Below are 26,478 nucleotides of genomic sequence, written 5' to 3'. Positions count from 1 at the left end.
AAGAGATGGAAATTTTATTAATTCTTCTATTCAGAGTGCTGTCACAGCTGCGGTCCTGCCTGTGGTTAATGTCTGGTGAAACAGCCTATAATTACCCCAGGCATCTTATTTTAATGCTGTCCTAGTGCTGTCTGACTCCAGTCCTCTAGAGCATCCCACTCTTTTCTATCTGTATTTTTAAAAATTCAGAAAATGTTCCTGGCATTTAAAACTCTTGTATAACTACTTATCTGGAATTTGAGACTTGAAAACAGTTTAAGCTTAATTGCTGATCTGATGCAGAGAGGTTACAAAAGCATGGCTTATTTAGTCTAGCTGGTAGCTTGAGAGGGAAATATCACGATGAGAGAGGAAACTTGTTGAAGTTAAAGTACAGTACTGGCACAAGATGAATGGTTTTGAGCAAGCTGTGAATTAATTGAAGTCTGACATTAAAAGATCCCAATCCATCTGAGGAGGGAAGTTGTGGAACAGGCTTCCAAACAGGATAATGTGGACAAAGAGGTTTTTAAGATGGCTCTTGATAAGTTTTGGTAGTTTTAGTCAGAATTTCTATAGCTAGTGAATGAGGTTTGTAGCAGTGATCTTTTGGGCTAAGTGGAGGTCTGGGCACTGGACTGCATTTGTACTGTATGATGCAGTCATCTCACATTTAAATGCTTCTGGTAGTCTATCTGTGAGAACCAGAAAGAATTATCCCTTTACTTACTTAGTTGCACCATCTGATATTTCTCTGTTTTGTTCTGCTGCAGGGAAAGACAAGGTGAGGAACAGGTGCCCTGCAGGTCCTCCTGGCACCACACAGGCTTGCAAGTGTGCTCCACTCTCTAACCTTCCATTTAAATGAGCAACAGACTGCTGGTACAGAAATCTTGTACCAGGCTTGGGCTGGCTGGGACTCCTGGGCCTCTCCTGTCCCCTTCTAGCATTGGGTGCACTCCAGTTGTAAGTCTTATTTTATAAGTTTCCTGCTCTCACAGGGACCTCAGAGTTTGCTGACATCCTTCTATGTATGTTCTCTTTCTCTTTTCCTGTGCTGCCCTGCAGTTACATGTGTGGCAAGATACTACAGTATCTTTCTGTAGGCTGCTTGTTACCAGGGCTTTCTTGACCTGGAAATCCTCCTAACTGAGAAATCTGTTGGGAATCCCTTCCCAACAGGGCATCCTGGTTCCTTTCTGTTTCTAAGTTTTAATCCATGCTTACTCTACTTTAAACTCATCAGTAACTGCTAAAATGAAAAGATACAATGGCAATTGTAGGCACGGCTGATAGTGAAGACAGGGGCTAATGCTTGTGGAGCTGAAGCTTCAGCACAGCTAGGAGCCCACTCTCCAGGAGGGGCACGTGCTCTCTGTACCTCAGCCACAGAGGCTTGGATTGTTTTGGTGGGGTTTTTTTGTATTTTTTTTTTTCTCCTAAGACTTTTTTAGTCTTAGGAGAATTGCTGCCTCTTTAACATGCTTATGTGAGATAAAGAAGCATGAAGCCTAAGTAATGAGGAAAGCCCAGGTTTTTCCTGCCTTCATTATTGAGGTCAACCAGCTGGACACTCTTGCCTGAAGGTTTAATTTTCAGAGGGGTTATATGTATATATATAATATATATATATATATTTTTTTTTTCAGTAAGTTGGGTAAAAACTTCCTGCTGTTCAAATGCACACATGCATTCTTCTTTATACAGTCAGGTTTATTTTTTTGTCACAGGTTGATACCTCAGATGAACTCAGGAGGTTTTTGTAGATGGTGGCAACCATGAGATTTCACTAGTGCAGCAGTCTGTGGCTATTTCCCCATTCAAACTGGGTGTCTGCTGGAAAAGAGGTTGTGGCAACACCAATGCCTTCCTGAGGAAGAAGGGTAGAGGTTGGTTTTAAACCTGGCAGGAAGTATTCTGAGGAGGGGGTCTGAGGTGGGAACTGGGAAGACATGTGATGAAGGCTGCGGAAGTAGTAATAGTAGTAATATGAGCTTAGGACCTTAGTTAGAATTTAGAAGTGAAACATTTCTTTCTCTCATGCCTGTTATGCAGCTATCTTCAGAGAGTTTTATGAGGAATAAGATTCTTTTTTTTTTTTTTTTTTTTTTTGAGAGGGAAATTTGAAAAGGTGAATTGAAGTTGTCGTCTTGGTTTCTTTGTTGCTTTTTGAAGGCTTCAGAACAACATTTTTCTGCGCTATGGAGTTTCACCCCTGAAACACCCTGTTTTATCTGCATGAACAGATTTTGATTTCTTTTCAAAGCCTTGTCTTTCGTCAGCCCTTGGCCTGTCTACTGGTATTGTTGTGACCCTGGGCACGCTCTGCAGCAGCATGACTTCAAGGACAGTGCCACCGCCTCATGGCTGTCCTGGAATTGCTGCCATGAGGTGTACTCTACCCCGTTGGGTTGAACAGCTTGGATCTCCACTGGAGATCTGAGATATTCTTGTGTTGGTCTCCTGATCAGAGGTTGCCCTTGTTTTCAGATCCTGCATAAGTACAAGCTCATGTGGATATGTATGTAAATCATTTCATGCATGGAAAGGCCATGTGCTCTGGGAGATTTACAAACGGTATTTGAAGAATAAAAACATGCCATAGTTTCATTGTTTTGAAGTCTAGTCTTGAATAATCATCCTCATTTGTATAACTTCACTGTCATTTTTTCCTTTGAAAAGAAGTCTAAGGGGAGAGAGTGACTTCAGAGTACAAAAAAGTCTATAATGTTCAGCCTCAGATTTATCTTGATCTGTAGTCTAAAGAAGATATATTCTGTCAAAATCTGTAATTTCAGGATATGTAATTCTGAAATTACCAGAAGTGTAGACTTGGAAAGTTACGCCAGTTTTCCTTGTCTTGATTTGTGTTTTTGATATAGCCCATGAGGCATTTTGCATTGCTCAGTCAGGGCTATGTAAGGGAAAATCTTTCCCTGGCACAAGGATGTCAGCATATGGGGAGAGTAATCTAGAGGGGGACTTATTTTTTTACAGCATTGCTCGAAATTTCAGATTTTTTTTTCATTTGATTTTGTTCTAGTGAACAGACTGATATTGAAACCATAAACAATGGGATTTATTAATTTGTGTGTTTCCACGTGGCAGGTGTTCAGATGGCTGTTCTCCCCAAGTGCCTTTGTGAAGCTCATCCATTTTATTTGTTTTTTGGTGGTGTTTTTTTTCCCTTTTTTTCTTTTTGCAGAGCTGTAGCTCCAGGTGCCAAGAAGGAAAAGTTACTGGTAGACTGGAGCAGCTCTACCACATGTGTTCAAATCATTTTGTAGCAAAATCCAACACTGTAATTTTAAGAACAGTTCACTTCAACCATTAATTTGGTATTCTGCTTAAAGCAGCAGTCCAGAAATGTTAAAGGTATGAGAAGAACAAATCCATGCAGGTTTTTTTTTTTTTTGTAAAAATCAGGGCTTATGTAAAGGATACTAAAAGTTACACAGCATATGGTTATATTATTGATCCCTGGAGTCACGAGCATTCTTAGAGTGTGATTTTAGTCCTGGATTGAAATACTACAACTTTGTACTGCTCCTCATTAGACTAATCTTTCCATGGTAGTGGCCACATATTTTTGTCGTTACTCTTTCTACTGGAATTTGATGCTTGATCTACAAATCCCAGAATTTACTTACTTTTTTTAAGAAAAAAAGCATTTTGTGATCTGTTATAAAGTATGCAGGCTATATCTAGCCATAACTCTTAAGAAATGGATTCTAAGCTGGCTTAACTTGCATAATTATGATTTTCATCAAACTGTGACAATTTAGATTAAAAATGTAGTATATTAGATATAAAATATTGAAACAACTAGTCTTTCAGTATGCTTTATTGAGAGAGAAGACTGCTGGCAGAAATGCATGACATACACCAGCGATAAGGAAAATCTACATTAGTGAGTATTAGGGGAAATGGACTTCATAGCTGGGAGTGGTGACTGTGAAATCCCAGTGCCTGTGGCATTGTAGGACAGGGAGGTGGCAAGGGGGTGCCAGGGAGAGCATTCAGGAGCTGAGCAGATGTTTGACCAAAACCTGTGTGTCAACTTGGCGATAGCAGGCTGTGCAGTGAAAAATGTGATTACTGAATTTTTTTTTTTAATGTTAGGTTCACCATCCTCACTCCTACACCAGCACGTTAGTATTATTGCATTAGTTTCTTTTTTTTTTACGTAAAGATTAAGGGCAGTGCTTTATGCCAAACATAAAGAGACATTCTGACGTACAACATTGAAGAACTTCTAGAAATACGTGGCAAAAAAATGACCTCACTTGATATGAATTTGAATCTTTTAAGTCTTTTCTATTGTTTTACTCTTGTGGGCCCCCTTGATTCTCAGTGGCGGTGTCAGTTCCAGCAGAGAAGTTGGGCAGAACTTCCTGCACAGAAGGACATGGGCTTGGGGTGGCAGCCTTTTGGTGGATGTTTTTGATAGCAGTGTTTGTAGAGTGGTGTAAATTGCTTTGTTTTTGTATTGAAGCCCTGCCATGCATTCAGTCCCGTGATAAGCTTCTTGGATTGAAGGGAAGTTACGGCTGCTCTGTGTCAGAAGGATGCTTCCCTCTTCAGGCATACAATGGGAGTAGGGAGATAACTTCTTTCTTTTTCTGTTGCCATGGTAATGAGTTCAATAAGCAGATCCTCTCTGGGCAGTCCTCCTACAACGCTGTCATCATTTAACACGAGTTGTGAAATAAGCTGTTAGAGGTGCAACTCCTTCATTTTGTGTTGTGTGTTTGTGCTGTACTGGCCCGCTTGGCTACCTGTTGTGGCTTCAGATGGGCAGCTGTCCTCTCACCCTGTTTCTAGTGAGTTGTCTTTTACTCTGTATTTTCATAATCACAGAATATCCTGAGTTGGAAGGGACCCACAAGGATCATCAAGTCCACCTCATGACTCTGTGCAGAACCACCCATATTCAAGCCCTATGTCTCAGAACGCTGTCCAAATCCCGTTTGAACTCTGGCAGCTTGGGGCCATGACCACAGCCAGTTCCATGCCCACTGCCCTCTGGTGAAGAACCTTTCCCTGGCACCCACCCAGCCCCTTCCCTGACACAGCTCCATGCCGTTTCTTTGGGCACTGGTCAGCAGAGAGCAGAGCTCAGAGCTGCCTCTGTTCCCCTCATGGGGAGCTGCAGCTGTCATGAGGTGTCCGCTCAGCCTCCTCTGCTCAGGGCCTCAGAGGGACCTCAGTCACTCATCATTCTTTTTGCCCTCCAGACCTTTCACCATCTTTGCAGCCTTCTTTTAGACACTCTCTTATCGTTCTATGTCCTTTTATTGTGGTACCCAGACCTGAACTCAGTGCTGGAGCTGAGGCTGCGCATCGCAGAGCAGTGTGGGATAACCTGTTCCTTGCCTAGTGTCAGTGCTAAGCCTGACTTACTCCAGGATACAATTGGCCCTTTGGATTCAAAGGGCACACTGCTATCTCACATTCAGCTTGCCATCAACTGGAGCCACCAGATCCCTTTCCATGGGGCTGCTCTACGGCCTCTCATTGCCCCAGTCTGTGCCCCAGAGTTGTCCTGTGCTAAGTGACAAATGGGACGAAGCTCCTAAGCAAGGCAGCAAGCGTGGCTGCTGTTGAGACTGCCACGAGTAACAGCTTCTCCTCAGAAGTGTAATCTCTCTGATGATTCTGTCTTCTCTCCCAAATATGCATCACCCCCTTCACAAAGGCAGTCTGGTTCATAAAAAGCGCCAACAAATCCCTTCATCTTATCAAGTCTTATTTCTGTATGGCAACAGAGCTGAAATAGAAAAGCACAGAAAGATTTTTCTGATCTACCTGCTGCTTATAATGCTGGCTTTACTTGCTTTCTCATTTGACTCATTTGAATATTCCAAAGCAACAATCAAGATTTGATATTGAGCATCAAGCACTGTTTGTTGCTCCTAAGAAGGCTTTCAAATTGAAAGTAAAGATTAATAATTGCAACACACAAGTGTATTTTTAATTTCCCGGGGTCTAATGTAATGCAAAGTGTGTTTTCTTCTCCAATATCTTACTTCTATGCTATATCTCAAAACAATTATTGGATTAAAAGTAATTACAGAGGGCTATTACATCACAGCAAAGGAAAAAATGAAATTAAGATATGGAAGAGAAAGTAATGGGTATTCTTAGAGTTGATGAGGCGGGGAGATAAGGGAAGATAGTCCCAGATCACAATGCAGTCTCACTGCAAGAGATGCACGTATGAAGAGGCAGAAAAGAGCTGTTGATGGAAGCAAAGATTTGCAGCAATCTCTGCATGGCTTTATTGGGAAGAGTGTTAGTGTTGAGCTCACAGTAAATATGAGACTGGAGAAGCTGTTTTGCAAATAGGGATAGAGTTGATTGAGAGTGCCAGAAAGGAAGAAATTTAGGAGAATTTGTGAAGGTGTTTTATCTTTCCAGTGTGATTATTCACACTACTCTTGGTTTATTTTCACTTTTTTTTTTTCCCTGTCTTTCTGTTGTGTCCAGGTGATACGTGTGCCTGCTGTGTTGGCAGGTCTGCAGGTTCCATGTAGTGTAGGGGTGCCCAGGAACGGCAGCCGTGGTTCTAGGAGCCATAGTGGCAAAACACCATCACCTTCAGGGGGTTGCATCCAGCTTGTTACATGCACAGTTGCTATAGCTTTTTACACAGTGTATTGTGCTGATTTTAGTTACTTAAGTCCTTGAACAAGAAAAAAGAAAAAAAAAAAAAAAAAAAGAAAAAAAGGAAGATAGAAGCTAGATAGGTGTTCTATGGTCACAAGCAGCTGATGAAAACAATTCCATGAGAGTGCTTAGGGGTAACAGCATGGAGCTCCAAGTGCACCCAGCTGTGTGGCCCTGCCTCAGCCCTTTCATCACCGGTGCTCATTGATGTCCCCTGGTATTGTAAGAGCTCTTCCAATGTTTGATTTGCTTCAGAAATGATAAAGCTGGTACATCCTGCTCTCTTCCTGTTTGAGCTACTGATTTTCAGTTAAAAAAGGAATTACAGTACCTTAAGGTTGTTGGTTTTCTTTCTCTTGCTTTTGAAATTTCTTTGTTTGCTGCTTGTATGTTTGATGAATGTGAGTCAGGACTTGAAATGCACTGAATGTTTAATGCGCAAAAAAGAGGAAGGGGCTGAGAGAACAACGTGTTTGAAACCCACGAGGTGGCAGCAGCCAGAACAGAGACATTGGGGCACTGCAGTCGGGCACAGCTGTGGTCCAACTTCGGTCCCACAACAAGGACTGTTATCCTTGTGCAGTCTGGGGATCCTTGCCCTCTGGGAGCATTGTTTTGAGGTTTACTTCGTGTTATATGGCTCCAATGAAATACATTGGAACTAGATAATCTTAAAGGTCCTTTCCAACCCAAACCATTCTATGATTCTATGTTTAATGTCTAAATAATACGTATTTTTTACTTGTTTGCTTTACAAATAGCTGTGATTATTTGCAATAACCTACAATTTGAACCCTCATCTAATCAGCCAAAAAGCCCAGGGTACATCAGCCCTTTTCTGCTAAAAATAGAATCGCTGTCTAATGAGGGCAGAGTTTATCCCTGTGGATTTCTACCAGCTCCCTTTAATTTCAAATGTGACTCTTGGGCTTGCATTGGAAATTACTTCATTTCATGGTTTTGCTCTGCATTGTTATATATGTTTTTGTGGCATTATTTTAGTATGCTGTATATATCACCTTTTTTTTCTTCTAGGCAGGGGATCTACAAATTGTGCATAAAGACCCGTGGTAGAATTTCTTATGTGTATTTTTGAAGCTTATGTTGATAACCGAGTAGGACTGACACACCCATACTTTGTGATTCCTAATCCCCTGTTTCCATTATGTATATCCTACAGGCTTTTAAAACTCCTACATGTACTAAGTTATCAGTACCACTGCTCTTTTCCGAGGTCAGGAGCACGTAGGCATGTCTGATAAAAGTGCTGATCTTTTCTTTGGTTGTATTTTTATTTTGTTTCTTGAAATCGTGGAGTTAGTCACAATTTGAGGCATCCATCAAACTCTTAACAACGTTCTTTCTTTAGACCAAATGTTGTTTCCAGTACAATGTAATCATTTTCCTCCCCAATTATTCAAGCTCTTCATAATAAGCCTGTAAAGAGATGGTTTAGCAAAAATGAAATATGCTGATAAAAGGATGAATATGCATGTCTAACAAGCTCCTCAGAGCATTCATACTTGGATTACTAATAGTTCAATGTTTAAGTGGTGTGAAAAAGAGTAATAAAGGAAACGCTATTTGGGAAAGTCTCTTTATTAACAATAGCTCAAGGCTGAGAAAAACGAACACTTCACTGTGTGTTTAAAAAATAAAACAGTACTTTAGCTGAAGTAGAATTGTGAAGTCTATTCAGAAGATTTATGGTAAGATTTTAGGTGACATTTTCACTCAGATTATTGTTCCATATATGCTGAAGTAACTTTTTAATAGCTTTTTTGGAGAAGAGGGCAAAAGGTAAAGCTCACAAGATACAGTGTCTTTCTCACATGAGAACAGTACATCCAATAGGGCATCCTCTTCCCAACTATTTTGATTTTGTATTTTCTAATAGCTGAGAACTGTCACCAGATCATGTATTCTATGTGTTACTTATTGTATATGTTGCCAAGGTCTTCCACGTGTCGGAGAAGAACAGATTTATTCTGTGAAAAATTTGTGTAGACATTAGTGCCTGCCGTATGGTAAATATACTTGTTAAACGGGATTTCAGCCCTGATCCCATTATCGTGCATCAGCCTTACTGCGTGAGCACGCATTGAGAACGTGGCTAATGGGGTTTATCTGTAGTCCAGAAAAGTGCATGTTAAATGTTATTGGGTCTTCAGGCCAATATGTTATCCTGTGTCATCTTGTTAAGTGCTTGGGAACATCTCGGTCTGCTGAACATTGAATTTTGCCTTTTTCCTCTATCTTATTGCATCCTTGTTTTCATTGCGTGCTACATGATAACACCAATATCAGAAATTTTGTTCATCTCCAATAGATAAACTTTTCCCAGGACTCCCCCCTATGGTGGAAGAGGTGAGGCAGTGAGCACTGTGCCAGCTCTGCAGGTTACAGTTACTGCTCCATTCAGGAGCTCTTGTGCATTGTATATATGAGCTGGTTTGCTAGTAGCACCCATGGAGATTGACCCCCTTAGGAAGGCTGTCTAGACACCCATTTATTCTGGTGGACACAAGGATATGTGTGGTTTATGGGAGAGCTGAACTCAGACAGTGTTCATCACAGTTTCTTTCTCATAGTCTGATGGGTAAATTTACTTGGCTTTGTGTATTTGTCTTTGCCTCAATGCCCCGTGACCAGCATTCAGCTGGTGCCCTTGGGTTCCCTTTATGCATGTGGAACAGCCACTGTGCTGGCAGTTCTTGCTTTTCCTGTTGGTACGTTCACTCCTGTCCATCCCTACTGGTGCCAACACTTGAAATGCCTGCCAAAAAGTATTAGGTTATAGACAAGGCTTATTTCATCCCTATTCATTGAAGTTTTCTGGTACTTTTCATTCAAAGACCTGTTTTCTTCTGTTTGCAAGTTTGCTGAGATTCAACCACATAAGATATCTGTAAATCATTGTATAGAGACAGTTACTTCTTCAGACCATTTTACAAAGTAGCAGAACATTTGAAAAACAAAACAAACAAACAAAAACAACAACAACAAAAAAAAAACAATTACCAAAATAGGCAGCTTCTTGCTCGCTTTTCCACTGCCAGCACGGCTGGCTCTGTTCTGCAGACATCTTCTGCTGGGTGGTGCATTTTACATGGTGTGATGCCACAGGCATCCTATGAGCACACAGTGTTCCCAGGCTGGGACAGAGCTGCAGGCAGCAGCAGGCGACGTGCGCAGTGTCAGGAAGGCACAGGAGCTGTGTCTCACCTGACGTGCTGTTGCTTTTTCCTTAACCAGTGGCTTTTCTGTCCAAATGTATTATTCTAGCTATCAACTACAAAGCAAAAAAAGTCTTTTTTAAAGTATGTAACTAACTTTCCTGACATTTCTTTGTGTCCCTGTGCAGAGCCAGGGCCCTTCACAAATGGTGCGGATTGTGCCTATAGCATTTGTGAGGAGTTAAGGAAGTAGACCCAGAACTGGGCTCAGTTAGCTGTGCTTTGTGTAGACCACTAGTGTTGTCCCTTTGGTAAAAACGCATGTCCTCTCCTGCTGCCTCTCAAACAATCAAAGTTTAAAATCCAACTTTGAAAAGCTGCTGACGACAAAAGGTTATGCGGGGTTTGTGTGCGCCTTTCTGTGCTGTTTTTCTTGCAGTCCTGATCTGAGCAAGCTGTGGGCTGACTGCAAAGCCCAGGAAAGGCATGCTTCCTGAGCCCCGAAGGAAGATAGTGTGTAGGATGCGAGATTAGGGTTGGTGTGGAAACCAGCATGGAAACTTCCTTAGCAGGGCTGCCTCTGGGTGAGGCCCCGGAGGCTGCTGGCTTGTGGATGAGGGAACTGAGGGGACCTCAATTGTAATCCTGGCTTTTCCTCTCTGTAGGCGGGTTCCTAAATCTCACTGAGACTGTTTTTGTCTTTAAATAGGAATAATGCCTCTCCTCTAGAGATGTTGTGGGATATATTTATTTATGCAGTACTAACTGAGAACAAAGTGAGAACTGCTTGTATTTTGTGCTTGCTGCTGTGGCTTACCCTGAAAGATACCTGCTGCTTGATGACTACAATGACTCTGACTTTGAAAGGGAGTGCTCTTCCTAACATCCAAGTACAGAACTTGCAATACTTCATTTATTTTATTCGATATGTCTTTTCTGCTGTCACATCCAAGAAGAATGCAAATGCTCCTGCTCTTGGCAGATCCGTGCCCCAGTAGTGGTGGTTCTCTGCCTGTCAGCATCCTAGTGATTACAGCCCGTTAGCTTTAAATAAGCTTCTTGGTTGTGGCCATCTGTATGGCCCCAGTACCTGCTGATCAGAGGGCGGTGAATAATCGGGGATAAGGCTTAAGAGGAGAGCAGGCTTGGGTGGGAGCAGGAAGGGAGAAGCCTGGGGAGACTACTCAGTGTCACAGCTCTGTGCAGCTGATAATTTCAGGCTCTGTGCTGTGAGACAGGGGCAGTGGACGGGAATCCAGCAGCTAGGGCAAGCTGTTCATTAGACAATTGATTTTTTTGTTTGTTTGTTTTGTTTTGTTTTGTTTTTTTAAGGGATAGTAGAACCTCGCTCAAAACAGTTTGGGCACAATGAAATAGTTTATTTTCTCTTAAGTATAGGAGGAGAAAATCTTCTCCTTCATAGTGCTTTGAATGTGTCTGCTCACGGGTTGTGAGCCACTCCCTGTTGCACTGAATTAGCCACTGGGGACAGCGGGACCATCCTCAAGAGCAGCACAGCACAATGATCGCCTATGTGCGCTGCCTGCCTGCAGAGCCGATGGTCGGGTGCCTCAGCAGCAGCAAGTGGCAGCCGGGCTGCAAGGATGAGGATGAGGAGGAACTCATCCCACTACATGCTGGAAGGATGGGCAATGTGTACCCCAAGTTGCCTGGGCGCCTCAAGAGGAAGCTGCTGAGAAAGGAGGATGACAGCTTCTGGCCGAGTAAGGAAGTTTTTGGAAGTTTTTGTTGGGTACTGTGGTTATTATTAAAGGACTAAATAGGTAAAATGTATCTGCAAGTGAGGAAAACATCCCATGTTTTTCTTACTCTTTTAGAGAATGAGGAAATTGGGAAGAATCTTGTTCTGAGAAGAACGTATTTTGACTTCAGAAAATGTGTGTAAATACACAGGTGTGCCAGCAAAGTTAGAGCTGTATGGTAGTGCCCTCATGCATGTGTTCTGCTTGTGTCTGAGAGGTGTTGAGCGTTTGCTTTCAGCTCAGTAGTGCTCCTCCTTAGCAAAATTACTGGTTTAGTTGAGTGGAGCTGTTGACATGGTGCTCTAATTGAAAGCCATAGAAATAATCGGTGGATGAAAGGACCAGGAGAAATAAGAAATAGGTCTGAAAGGCAAAGATCTTCAACATAGCTGATGAGTACTTAAAGAAACCTGCTTGAATAACCTTGGGTCTCTAAGGTTGTTTTCCCCCTGAATGTGAGAAGAAAGAATTCCTGAATTGTGATGACTCTCTCTTTTTCAAATCTGTATAGTTTCTTGTTTCATTAGCAAATACAGATGGGGAAAAGGAGAGAGCCTAGGACAGACAATGGTAATGTTTCATTTTTAGCCTTATTGCTTGCCTTCATTTTTTTTTTTTTCTGACCACCTAAGCAAAGGCACCCAGCTGTTCATGGAATGGTTGCTCTAAAAAGTGTTTTAGGGTGATGGGGGCAAAATTTCACAAGATAAAGGAACTTTTTCCTGAAAAAAACAAAAACAAACAAAAAAACCCCAGCTGTCTGGCTTTCTCACACTAGATTTATTTCCCCCTACCCCCCTTCCCAAGTGTATTGATATGTTCACAATTGTGTTGATTTTCTTTTCCTCATTAGTGTTTTGCTGGTCATCTGACAGTGTCTAATTACTGCCAGATCGATAAATCTAGCCACGCAGTGCTAACACTGATCAGTGAAATTGCACATCTGCTTTCTGTTATGCTCCATGTACAATTTCATAGCCTCTGTATTCTATTAGAGAGGCACCCAGAGGTGTTGGGAAGCCACCCCAGTGATGCTGCAGAGCAGGACATGACCCCCTCAGTGCTATGCCAACTAGGGGAAGGCCTTTGGTAGCTCCTGCTGCACCGCATTATAAAAACTTGGAGACTGAAGTAGTTGGTTTTGCATGTAAATAGTTGAGTCTCTTCAAGGCACCTTTCAAGTTCTTCTTGGGTGAAAACTGGGTGGCCTCGAGTTTAAATAATACAAATAGCTGTGTGGAGAAGTGCCTAGGAAATTGTTTTGCATCTAAATAGTGGGATTGAGATCCCAGGTATGCAGTGGGAGTGTCTGCTTTCCTTGTCCAAGTGCATTCATTTTGTTGGCATTGCTTCAGTGATTTCCTAATGAAGAGAGAAGAATTCTTTTAAGTACTATTGACTATTTTAAAAGGTATGCAAACTACTTCTGTAGTTTGGATGATTTGTAATATAGCACATATATAGGCAGTTCAGTGGTTTAGATGTGACTTACCAAAGCTTTTAAAAGTAGTTTCTGTGCCCCAGTGATAAACTTCCGCATATTGAAGAATGTATAGTTGATTCTCATGGGTTGAGTTTCACTGGTGTCTGCTACAATCCTGGGCAGCCTGATCTAGTGACTGGCAACCTTGCCTACAGCGTGGGAGTTGGTGACCGATCATCTTCGGAGGTCCCTTCCAACTTAAACCATTCTATGATTCTATATGCATTATGGACCATTGAAGCTTCTGTACGTAATGCTGAATTCTCCAAACTGTGCACTGTAAGATCAGCTGGTTGTTTCTGCCTTGGCCGTGCCAGTACCAGTGCCCACACTTGTGCCGAGATGCCAGCCCTGCCCACCGGCTGCCTTTCTTTGTGTTCCTCCTCAGCCCATGGAGACAAAAGAATGAAAATGCAATTAAGCCATCAGTTAAGTGTTATTGGTTGGACAGGTCCTATTTCTCTTTGAGATAGAGAGACCTGTGCTGCTTTTAACCTCTGTTAATGTTTATTTTAAGGAACAAAAGTGTTTCAGAGTGGAAGTGCTTTCTGGGAAAGGGTCAAGTGATAGCTGCTAAGCACAGCAGGTGCTCATTGGCCAGTATTATCTCTGGTGATAACGGCCTCCATGGGAACCCCGTCGTGGAGATTTCACAGGCAGAAAATGCCCTGGGCAGCTTTGGGGTCGTTTGCAAACACTACGGCAGCCCAAGTATTGAACTCCGTGCCTGGGGGCAGTTTCCTCATCGAGAAGTGTTTAGTCTCCTTCTTTAGTACTTCCTTTAGTACTCCTTTGCACTGCAGTGCTATCCGACAGTGTTCACATGTGCGTACAGGTTGGGGTGCTGCAGCCACAGCCACCAAAGGACCAGGTTAGGGTTTGGTGGCTTCGTTCAGCTGTTAGCAGTTGATCCCACTGAAAATGTCAAGTAAGGGGGTGCATGAAGTGGAGACTGAGCATTACCAACTCAGTCTTGTTTCTGCGTCTGTGATGCCGTTCCTCTGCTGTCACTGCTGCATTCATTGAAAGTAGGTAATGCACGATTGAAACAAGCCGGAATTCTGGAATATGGCTTCTCAGAGCCTTCCTGCTTGGAGGAAGAACAACATTACAGTAGTGGAGGGACTAGCAGCATCTCATGCATATCCATGACTGTGGAACAACTCCAGCACTCCAGCACTGTTGTGTGTCTGTGGTTAGTTTTCCTACAGCAAAGCTGATCTGAAGCTTTGGGCTGACCAGGTCTAGCAGAACTGCTAAGGTGATTCTGTTTTCAGTGCTAGCTGGACTGGGTGAGAACCTGCTGGCAGAGCCTGCTGCCTCCAAATGCTGCCACCTCCTGCTCGGAGCATCACCTGCCTCTTGGGCTCAGCATCTCTGCTACGTGCTTTATCCAACTGCCTACATTTAAAGGCATTTTATGCTAACATAGCTAAACTGTTGCATCAGTCTTCTTTTTTTTTTTTTCTAATGATGTTTTGGTAAGAATTTTGGAGGTTTTTTTTCCTTCTTCTGCAAGCATGAGGGGGAACCAACTGCAGTATTGAATTACTTTTAATGTTTGTTGAACAGTAACTTCAGTTATTGGAACTTCATGTTTTGTTGCCCAGTAGCTCATGAAAGAATGCTCTATTCTTTTTCGTTCATTACCCTTTCGAGGGACAACAGCTCTGTCTTAGCTGTGAATCTGAGACCTTTCTGCATGATGTGTATTATGTGGAAGACCATACAGAATTTGAAAGGATAATGACTAAATCTATTTATAAATTGATAGGGTGTTCTGAACCAAGTCAGGTATTTTATTCTTCACTATTTGTTATGTTTTTTTTTTCCCCGCAGTTTTTGTTCCCACAGCTATGAGATTTAAATTTTCCAATTAAAAGATATCATATTCATAAAATGCCAAAATCCTTGTGGCTTGGGAGGCTTCATTCTTTGCCGTCTCATTTAGCGCTGTGAAACAAAGACTGTATCACTCTGAGTCTCTCCTAAACCCGGCCTTGCGGAGCACTGAGCACGTCTTTGTGGCCTCCCATGTCGTAAGTGACAGTGGGGCTCAGTCTCCGCTAGCAAGTGGCCGTGGTGGCTGCTCACAAAGCACGATGCAAGTAGTTGGCCAGCCCAGTGCCCAGCTTCAGCTGGTGCTCCAGGCCTGTGCCCTGCAGCTGGCACGCACAGCACAAACAAGGATGGTTTGTTTCTAAGGGAAGGAGGAACTTGAATATAATTCTTATTGCATGTCTTAAAGAAGTTTGGGTTGTTTTTTTTTTTTTTTCTTCTCCTTTTCTCTTGGTGGTCTTTGAGTTTTCTTGGAACTTTTGTTCATTTGGCCAGAAAAATCCACGAATACCTTGCAAAGTAAAAGAGCTTGTTTATTTCTGGAAAGTTATTTCTCGTCTTGGTTAAATAACAGCCTTTCTGTTGGGTGACACAGGGTCCCGTGTGAAGCTGGTGTGGCTGAAGATGGTGGCTAATACGGGTTCAAAAAGCTCCTCAGTGCTTCGTTTGATTAAATCATAGAATCATAGAATGGCCTGGGTTGAAAAGGACTTCAGAGATCATCTAGTTTCAACCCCCCTGCCTCAGGCAGGGTCACCAACCACTAGACCAGGCTACCTAAAGCCACGTCCAGCCTGGCCTTAAATGCATCCAGGGGCATCCACAACCTCCCTGGGAAACCTGTTCCAGTTCGTCAACACCAGAGTGAAAATCTCTTGGGATGGCAGGTACAGCGTGTTTGCACATCTCATTGGGAGTTGCTTGTTCTGATGTGCACTGTAGGCTCAGGTCTCTGCAGATCAGCAACTGCCCCTGCTTCTTGTTCTGAGAGTGTCTGCATGCCCGCCCTGTGCTGGTTGGGGCTCCTGCACTGCTGGGCTCATCTGTGGTGCTCCTGCAGCAGAAATCTTCATTGCTGCTCCCTTATTTTTCCATGCCATCCCTTCTTCACAGAGTGCCCCTTCCTTTGTTCTATCCCCACCCACCCCCCACACTATTGGGAATCTAAAATCTTCAGTAACAACCCTTTGGAGAAGTACCATGGTGTGCTGCCTCTCCCATATTCTCTGTAAGAACCTTATTCTGCCCTTAACCCTTGAATGGCTTGTGCAAGCATTTTGGAGGTGAAGCAGTCTTGCACTTGGCTGTCCCCACAGCTGGCATCTTATAAATCTGGCTCTGTGATACATTTTAGTGTTAATAAACCAAGACATGTTTAAAATAATCCCAAATGCCAATAGGCTTAGTGACATTTAAGCGTGAGTGATGCTGCAGACAAAAGCTGTATGTCTTAATTTGTCTAATTATGTTGTAACATGCAGAGCAGCTGCTTGTGTGAACAAAAGCAGTTGATCGCACCATTTTATTAATTGCATATTAATTGCTGCATTCATGTAACCATATGGGAAACACTAGAAAGGAGGGAAGGCTACTTAGTCATGGAGAGGAGAAAAGGAACTACCAGAGTAGAGTCATCAGGAGATGAATCTCAGAGTGATAGGGTCTGTGGAGTTTGCAATTGGGATCTGATTTTTAGAATAAATTTGTGGGATTTTTAATTATTATGTTTAAACGAGGTTTGAGTAAGGATTGTGCTTGGAATGACAGCTGCGTATTCACGGAAGCACTGTGCAGGTTGGCTTTGGATTCATGGGGTACTCTGCTGGAGCCAGGCCTGCAGGCGCCAGGCCATCTGTGTCTGTCCCAATGGGGATATGCACTCTGCTGGGAACAGTCTGTCACAGGAGCAGGGCTGAAAGAGCCAGACAAGGCACAAAAACTTGTACTTCTTGGAATTTTATTGCAAACCCGTAGTCTCTTTGTCTAGCAATGTTAAGCTTTGAGCTGAGGTGGGCTTCCTAGAGCAGTGCTTTCCGTCTTGTTAAGATGGAGTAAAAGATAAAAACCTTGAAGCTGTGGGGTTACTTGTGCCCAGTACCCACAGCAATGAGCTGGCTGCTGCTGCTATCTGACATCACCTTGTCTTGCAGGGTGTTGAATGATGTAGTTCCTTCTGAAGGTGAGACTTCAGAAGCTGCTCTATGCTCCCTTGTGGTGACTCCAGGGTGTGTAGTGGTTCTGTCAGGCAGAAAATGTAGGTTATGAGTGCCTAAGTAGTGACTCCTCTCCTCTCTCACCCCCAGACTGTATTAGCATGGTCTGGTGGGTCCCAGGGTGCTGAGAGAGTGGGGTCAGTTCTGCAGATGGCAGCCTGGGCATGCAGTGGTGGGCTGCTCTCCTCTCCCTTGTACACAGCAACTATCTTTATTTTGGGGGGAGTTTAAACAGTGTGCTAGAGGAAAGAACCAGTATACAGCTCTTGTTATTTGAGTATTAGCCCATTTTACACTGCCATCTAAGCAGTGTATAGTAAAAAACGGAAAATGGTCAACTTCACTTCCTTTGTTGTAGAAGATACTTTTATATTTGATTTTATTTATTTTTTTCACTAACACTTCGTATCTCCTTTGGAAGCAGGTTACGTTCATATTGTGTTCTGTGATGCACAGATTTGGGGACTCAGGGTTGCTGGTTGCTTAAATGTGTCTGCTTGGGTAATGTAAAGTGAGTATTTCTACAGGAAAAGCTTAGTCTCACCTCTTTACCAACAGATGGTACTTTCCTTGCATTCCTAAGTCTCTCTGAAGAGTTGCAATTGGGAGAGATTGATTATTTAAAAAAAAAAAAAAAAAGGAGGAGGCAATTTGTTGTTTTAATTTACATCTTGTGCAAAAAAAAATTCAGTATTCAAATTCTACGGTAAAGGCACAAGGGTTGCACAGTTAGGAAATTAATGACAAGCAATTGAAAAGTATTCTGGATCCAATCAATTGTAAGAATATGTGGTACTAAACAATAAAAGTCATATTCTTGTACCTACCCAGAAATTGGGACACAGAGGCTGTTATCTTTTTCATCAGAGGAATGCTTTACGTGGCTCATCACAGTTACATCTCAATTGATGCTGTAATACAGTGCAATGGGACCTGGATTGTGGGGATGATGCATGATTGGAAGAAATACACAGCTTGAATTTTGGATTGCCTGTGGTGCTTGCAGCTACAGCAGTTACAAAAACAGCATCACACTTGTCGACTGACCTGGAGTCATTGGGAGAGAATAAATCTGAAACCCCATGATGCCACTTCTGTAGCCGCAGCTGAATGGTACTTAATCAGCCTCAGCACATCTTCTGAGCACACGCAGACATGCAGGGGTCTGAGCATTACTAATTTAAAGGCAGAATCCCCCAGAGTATTGCTTGGAGCTGTTGGGCTGCAGGTCCTCTCTTCTGTTAGGAAACTGTTCTTCAAGATGCTAGCAGCCACCTCAGTTGCAAGCTTTGTCCCCTTGCTAGGGGAATATGAACAGGCATTGTTTGGAACAGAACTTTGGGAGAGGGCAGAAAAATGTGTATATACTGCGGTGGTCACTCGCTGCTCTTCGTTGACATCTTGTCTCCCCATTCTTTCGATTTCTGATCTGAGCCATACTGACTGCTCGTACTCCTCTGCTGTAGTGCTCAGGCTGGCCAGCTGTCTTTCAGGCATTTCAGTAAGAAGTTTAGGAACAGGAAGGTTTGACACAAAGGGCTGCAGAGGCCCTCTGCTGCTTTTGAATGGGAAAGTGTCACACTCCTCCCTGAACATGTTTGTCACTGCCAGAATGCGTGGACAGTTACATAAATCTCTTTCTCCACCTTTATGACCTGTCCCTATTTAACCCTGCAATTGGCCAGCACTTCCAAAGGGAGCTTGCCACCTCTGCCAGCTGAATGACCCCTCATGCCTTTTCCAGCACCTGCCTTCAGTGGGCTGCTGTATTTTTGTTTGCCACAGTGAGCCTGGTGGTACAGCCAGAGCAAGGGACAGTGTGAGCAAGTCCGCAGGCAGATGGTGGGAGCCATCTTTAGGGTAAATAATTCATAGCATCAGAGAAAATAGCTGCTTTATTCCCAGTAGCTGAAGGTGAGTACAGGCTTTTTCCCATGTGTGATACTTCCTTGTCCTGTCAGGGCTTGAGTAATCAGAAGAGGAGCAGGATGCTAATTGCCCTGACAGAAAAAGAAGCACTTCTGGGGCTAATGTGAATACAATGCTTTAATGTCTTCCTTTTGGACCAAATTTTGCTTAGTGCTCTATTGCAGTATCCATACAAGATGTGATAGGCTAGACCTGCTTTTATCGTAATCCATAAAGACAAAAATAAGGAAGAGGATCTTCATACATAATACATTTTGCAAATATTTTTGAGAAAAAGCTTTAGTTTTATTGATTTGTTTTCCTGAGGTGTAAACTTTATTCACATCAACTGTTATTGAGCCCCACCTTCTCCTTTACATTCAAATCATCTCCTCTCCAGGCTGGAACTTGCCCTGGGGCTGCTCTCAAAGGTTTCTCACCTGGCTCTTCCAAGTCACTTCTCTCTTCCCTCCCCAATAGCTTGCAATGCAAAATGCTGTCCAGGTCCCATTCTGCAGTAGCTCAAGCTGTAAGTAATGAATAATTCTTTAGACAAATTTGTAACCCAAAGTTGAATTTGGATAATTGTAAATAGTTCAAAAAACCAGCCACTGGTAAGCACAATAGCTTTATCAACTGTCTGGAGATGCCAGGGCTTGTTCATAGTCATTTGCTTAGCAGTAGTTAAGTACTGATATTTCTTTGCTACCGTCTTACTGTCTCCTAAATGCCAGGTACTGGTATGTTTAGGAAGGGCTGAGCTGGAGAAGACAGGTGTTTGTTGAAAGCTTGTTCTCTACGCCAGAAAACCGATGATATTTCTGCACATTAAACCCTTTGATGTTAAAACTTTACTGATTTTTCAGTTTTCTGGCATTCTCTGCCCATAGCAAGGAATAACTAGCTTCTCTAAAACAAGAACTGTAGAGATCTATAGTAGGGGTCCTGTATGAGAAAGCGGGGCACTTCCTTTTCCCTTTCTGGAAGGACATGGAGGCAGAAATGGTGGGTCTAATTCAGGAGTGGAGAGAATCTCTGTGGTTGTTTTTTTTTTGTTTTTTTTTTGTTGTTGTTGTTGTTGTTTTTCTGTTTTTTGTCTTTTTGTTTTTGTATATTATCTTTTGGTGAAGTAGACAGTGAGGTGAGGCCTCTGTTTGAATAATGCCTCCACGTATTTATTTATTGAAACGATTGCTGTGGTATTAAAAGCCTTGATAGCTGGTGTTCCCACGGGTCCACTCTGAACATGTTTGGTGTAAGGTACTTTTTCACAGAAGCATCAGTTAGACTACCGGGTGCATTTTGCTAGTGAGCAAATGAAGAGTAGCTCTTCAGCTGTGAATGCTGACCGAACACAGCACTTTGGCAGGTTTGCTGGATTTTGTATGATGAATAGGGTATTTCCATCTCTGCCTCTCTTAATCTTTATTATCCACATTACAAATTTTGAAAATGCAACCAATTAGAAGCATGAATTTGTGAGACTTCCCTTTCAATTTAAACTATTTGTTGAGAGTTTCTAAGAAGATGCTGACTACACAAAGGTCATCTTAAAATTTGTTCTCCAGGTCTATTGGTATTTGATGATGTCTGGGGTGAGCAGATGCATGGGCAGCCAGAGCCATCCTCTGGAGATGCTGTGGCACGGATGTTGGCTCATTATTTTCCATAGCAGCTTGAAGTAGACCACTGACTGCTGCAACACCGTTATTAGATGACTGTTACATAGGCAGGATCAGTTTAGTTGGAGGATGTTGTTTTTCAAGGTAGATTGTGTCTATATTTAATTGAAAAGTGCCCAGCTTTTCAGATTTTGTCAGTATTAACAACTTCAGGGAAAGTACCAAAGTCCTTCAGTTGTTTGTGAACCTTAGCTTTTAGTTGTCATTATACTACTGCATTGTACAGATGCACTTTTGGGGGAATGTTTGCAAGTTTCTAACTAAAATACAAAACCTTTTCTCAACTTGCTGTGTGAGACAGAGCAAGCCCTGCTTGATTTTTGAATTAACATTTGTGCAAAGGCTGCTAGGTTGGAAGGATTTTAGGTTTTTTCATGTACTTCTTAAGTACATACAAACTTCTTAAGAAGCTGAAGGACTTGCCAGCCTAATTTTATAAGTGTCTCAGAACTTAAAAATATGTGTGTATATATATCTGCTATTTCCTTGTCCCAGGATAATCCATATATAACTACATATGTTGCAAAGTGCAATGTTGGGAGGGAGGATTGAGGTATGCTGCAAGAATTTTTTCTGTGACTTTAAATAAGTGAAATGAGTGGGGAGTGTATCCCCTTTGGGACACTCCTAAAGAGAATGCAGACTGAGATTAATTTAAGAAATCTGTTGGATATTAGTATGGGTCCACAAGTGTGCAGCTGCTGAAGATGGAATTACAGACCAACCAGGAGACAGCACAGGGCAGAAGTCTGTGCAGTCTGGTTTTGTTGGCGTCACGTGGTGATGATGTTTTTTCCATCACTTACTCAGAGAAGTATCTTTACTATGCATTTCTAGAGAAAACAAAAGTCGAGATTTTGTAAAGATGAGATTTTGTAAAGATGAGTTTACTTGCTGGAGTCACTTTTGCTCAGTTCTTGATGAGCGTTAAGGTGGGTTTGGAATTTAAAATCAGAATACTTTCCGATGAAATTTTAAAGGAGTGTTCCTATGGAGAGTGAGCGAAGTACTCCTCTGGGAGCTGATGTTGTCTTAGCTCAGGAATGGCCGAAGGAAAGGGGATTGTGCCCTGCAATTCAAAACAAAGACACTGAACAAAATCGCACATTCACTACCGTTATCTGTGCTCCTGTCTGCAGATACAGTGTCGGGAGATGCTCTAACCACAAGAAGTTTCTCTTTTGTCTGCATGCAGCTCTGCCAGAATTCTCTCCTTTTTCACTCTGGTGATGTGTTTGCATGACAGAGGATCTGTGGCAAGATATTTGAATTGTAAAAGGAATGAATTAGCTTTATTGTGCTGTGACCTAAATAGGATCATCAGATCAATCAGTCTGTTGCTTTTCTGTCCTCCCCGGCTTAGGCTATGCTGCTTCTCTGTCTCGCCTTCCCCGGGCAGCCCTCGTTGGATGAACAAATGGGGGGGGCCCCCCCCCGGCTCGCCCCGTCGGGGCAATACCTTCCCGTTGTTGCCTGCATGGAGACACGCGGCTCCTCCCTGCGACTTCGATGTTTGCACATTTTAGTGTGCAGACATCTTAGTGGATGACTTTAGTGGTCTTTTTCAACTTTAATGATTCTGTGATTCACTGGGCCACGAGTCCCTCTCGTCCCTTGTGGCTGCTTTGGGGTGAAATACTCCTCCTCCTTTGTTCTCTCTCGCTTTGCATTCCTGTCCTCCTCTTCCTCCCAATGAGTCGATGAATGGCGATTTCTTGCTGGCTGGGGAAGTATCGTGCTTCACGAGGCCGAGGGTGCCTTGAAAGAGGCCATTGTGAGTTGGGGAGAGGAGGGTGGCTGATGCCCCTGCCTGGGTTGGGCGGATGGCCTCTGGGGGAACACTTTTGTTCTCCTGAAAAGTGCCGGGAGATGGCCAGACACGATTGGCTCTGAAAGGAGGGGAAAAAGCCCTTACAATCATAAATTATTGATTCCTGTGGTCTGAAGGGGCCTAAAAAACAAATGATGGCGTGGGTGAAGGTGGCTAGAGAAGGAGTAAAGTTTGGGCAAAGCTACATTCAGCATTTCTTATTACAGGCTTCTTCTCCTGATCACAGCGCTCTCAAGTAGAAGTCAAGTCATGGTTTTTAGGGTGACTTAGTGTTAATCTGGAACCAGACAGAGCCTTGTAACCTGTAGGAAGTGCTTAATTTTGGCTCAGGCTCGCCCAGCGAGCTGGTGGAGGGGCTGTGCTAGGTGCTGGCTCAGTCTAGCAGCTGCTTGCCCTGGCACCTGTAGCTGTGTGGAGGGACAGACAAGATGATGGGGAGCAGTCCTGAGCATCTGGCCCAGCCCTGCAGGAACACAGTGACAGTGGCTTTACCAGCAGTGTTCCTTGCGTGCTGCCAGAGCAGTATGGTGGGAACTTGCTGCAAGCCTATCTCGCTGTTTAGAGCACTTCTGCTTAGCAGCATTTTATCTTTCCCCTTTGATTATTGTGAAGAGACGCAGTGGAACAGCTCTCACATGCAGTTGCCAGCTCAGTTGCACATTCTTACTTTATTCCCCTGTCTAAAACATCACTGATGCTACACATTTCTTTAATGGAGGATTTTTCTGTTGCCTGAATAAATTTCTAAGGCTGACAGCTTACAGTTTGAGATGGTGATACATCTGTCTGGTAGTGTTATTTCATGAATTTCGCATCTGTTGGGCTCATCTCTTCTTAAAAAAAGTAGTGGTACCATTTCTCAGCTTCCTCAGCACATCAGGTGCAGTGGTGCAAGGTGCAGAGTATTGAGTTACAAATAGGGCAGGGGCCAGATCCCTCTCTTCCAGGCCCCGGTGGGTGGTGTGAAATGTTTCTGTGGAAGCTGCATATGTACAGATTGTTTCTTGGTTGCTAATGTTTTGTGTTGCTGGGAATGTCAAGGGGTGGCAGTCCCAGATGGCTGCCATGGAACAGGTCAGCTGGAAACCTCCCTCCAAAGAGGGGAGAGGGGCAGAGGGTGGGGGGCTGTGATGTTTCAGGCAATCCCTGCAGACACTCATCAGTTCTCATATGCCTATCGAGGACATTGATGGTCTTTACTATAAGTGAGGCTTAAATGCAAAACTAATAAAAATCATTTTGGTAGGAGAAAAGGAAGCACAGTTCAGCTGATCGGGGCTTGAAAACTGCTGTACATGAACCAAAAACACAGTTTTGCCAATGACAGTGTGTTCATGATTTGAAGCGGCTCCTGTTTGCCTCTCCTATTATCTTTTCCTTGGTCTCTGACTTGTTTGTTAGGATGGAGCTTCTTCTAGGCCAAACTTCTAAACTAAACGATGCCTGCAGAATTAGCATTTGCTGGATCTTCCAGCAAACTTTCAGTGTTGCGTGTGCTTGTATCCATGTGAGATGGCAAATGAGCGTCACCATTTTTCTGAGGATATGGGAAGGGAGGTGGCAGGTAAACATTAACTAGCCCAAGGTGAGCTAGCAGGTGTGCCAACAGCTGGTGAGTCACTGCTTGTAAAGAACTGGTAGTACAGCATGTGTACACCTGCTGCTGGGTCTGGCTTTATCCCACCAGAACAAACTGTAACAGTTTTTCTGCCAGGGTGGTTTAATTGTTATTTTGTTTTGCTTGTGTGTATCTGATTTTTTCTGTTGGGTTGGCAATGTATGTTTTCTTTGACAGTCTCATATAGAAGCCCACTTAGTGCATGCTTTGTGCTCTGAGAGAACTGTCATGAGAGCCAACTGTTATGCCATGAAGTTTTTTGAAAGGGTTGCATGGAGACAACATGCTGAATTTCATGGAAGCCACTGGATTTGCATCCAGTGGAGAAGAGTTTTTGATGATTGTTTACCCAAGCCAAGCTGAAAGATGTGAGTGCCAGCACCAACTGATATTTCTCTTGAGGAATCACCTCCTGGTACTTATTTTTGATGGTTGGCCACTTGACCAGCATTGGCCACAGGGAAGATGGAGGGAAGAGGAAAGGCAGACAACATCCTATCTCTCTTACTGGTTTTGAATAACTTTGTCTGGAGATCAGGGCTTGATGACTGCCATTAAGTGCTTGTTTTCAGAATACTTCTGGGTAGGGGATGATCCAGAGCAACCCTCAACTTGGACAAGCTGCAGCCCATGGTGAAAAGAGAGTTTCCACAGCTGTCCAAAGTAGCCTTAAAACATGTCAGTACACAGGGACCTGAGCCTGAAATGGGGATGAAGCCCATCCATGGGACTTGGAAACCTCTGAGAAACCTCTGCATAAAGGCCCCGGAGACAAGCTGTGTCACATCCAGAAGCACAATCTCCCACACTTGCAATGTTTGCCTTTTCCTGTGCAAATGGACTGTAGTTCTTCTTCCAACTTAGAGACACTACATTCCCCAAAAGATCAATGCCACATTAGGAAAAGAATCCTCACCTTCCAGGTGTGTCACTGCATGGCAGTGCTACTGGAGATACGAACGGAGGCATTCTGGACCCACCTTCATGATGTGTCCAGTGAGAGTGCATCTCAGATGGGTTTAATGATGGGTTTAATGGTAAAATGCTAAGGGAGATAGTATTGTGTGATTCCAGAGAAGAAAACAACTTGCTTTGTCAGGTGTTAATTGCTTAAACATTACCAAAATCCTTAAAAGAAGTGATTGCCAAGACCCCACCAGCTTACCACGGACTTGATCAATTCAGTTTCTATCATGTAACAAAGATGGTTTAAGTTCAACTCAAACGATTCTGCGATTACGTGGAAAGTATCCTTAAAGGTGACTTATTCCAACCCCTCTGCAGTGATAATTTTGGACCTGCTCCAAAAGCTGGATGCTCACAAGACTACGGGGACATGATTTAGTGGAGGGTAGTTAGGGTAGTATGGTTAGGTCATGGTTGGACTTGATCTTTAAGGTCTTTTTCAACCTGAGTGATTCTGTGAACAGGGATATCTACAAGAGTTCATAGAATCATAGAATTGCTAAAGGTTGGAAAGATCATCAAGTCCAACCGCAACCTGACCATACTATCCTAATTCTAATAACCCTCTGCTCAATCGTATCACTGAGCACCACATCCAAATGGTTTTTGAACACATTCAGGGATGGTGACTCAACTACCTCCCCGAGGAGCCTATTCCAGTGCTTCATCCTGAGAGGCAGCACCTGCTTCATTTCGGATGAAGTCTACAAGTCAGGAAAAGATTTACTGAGCATTTGCGCAGAGGGCGCTGACAGTTTTAAGTCTTTGATGTGTGAAGCAAGGTAATATATGAATGAACAGCCATCTTGTTATCGGGGTTTTGATGTCAGGAGCAGTTTTTGTGTAAGTTGTATGATGGAAATCTAGCAACGTAAAGGCACCATACCACAATGAGCCAGTCTGTGGGAGCAGCTGGAAGGTCCTACTGCTCATGGCAGTTCATCTATCAAACCCATGTTGTGAGTACACATTCTATGGAACTGGGGAAATGCTCTTAACACCAGTAGGTTTCAGATGCCGGTGGAGGCACTTTGTGTTCTTTGCTGAGTAGCACTGAATATCGGGGATATGGGGAAGCTTCGATTGAGTTCTTGAAGAGCATCTGCTTTTCACGCTGCAGAGGCTGTCTGTCCTGCTGCGGCTTCGGGGTCAGCTCCAGACCCCTGCTGCCGGCTGTTTTCTTCTCCCTGAGGAAAAACCCTTCCCATTGTTAACGCGAGGCAGCTTACATTGTGATGGAGGGCTCGCTCCTCGAGCCTTAACATTGTGCGAAGGGCACGCCCTGCTGAGCACATTGATGCAAAAAATAAAAGCCTTGGGCCGGGGGTGGCGGGGAGGGGCCGGGCGGAGC

The 26,478-nt window shown here is 43.3% G+C and overlaps 1 protein-coding gene across 6 annotated transcripts in view; it reads left to right on the top strand.

Annotated features, from left to right (window-relative positions):
* NHSL1 (NHS like 1) overlaps positions 1 to 26,478 on the top strand; it is a 164,321-nt gene that overhangs the window by 86,667 nt on the left and 51,176 nt on the right. The gene's annotated exons all lie outside the window — the stretch shown is intronic.

This window comes from Centrocercus urophasianus, unplaced genomic scaffold (assembly GCF_019232065.1).
Source record: "Centrocercus urophasianus isolate 14NV4802_14NV808 unplaced genomic scaffold, USGS_Curo_1.0 seq_10, whole genome shotgun sequence".
NCBI classification, from domain to species: domain Eukaryota; kingdom Metazoa; phylum Chordata; class Aves; order Galliformes; family Phasianidae; genus Centrocercus; species Centrocercus urophasianus.
Note: the sequence above shows the minus strand (reverse complement) of the source record. Positions and strands in the feature narration are given on the sequence as shown.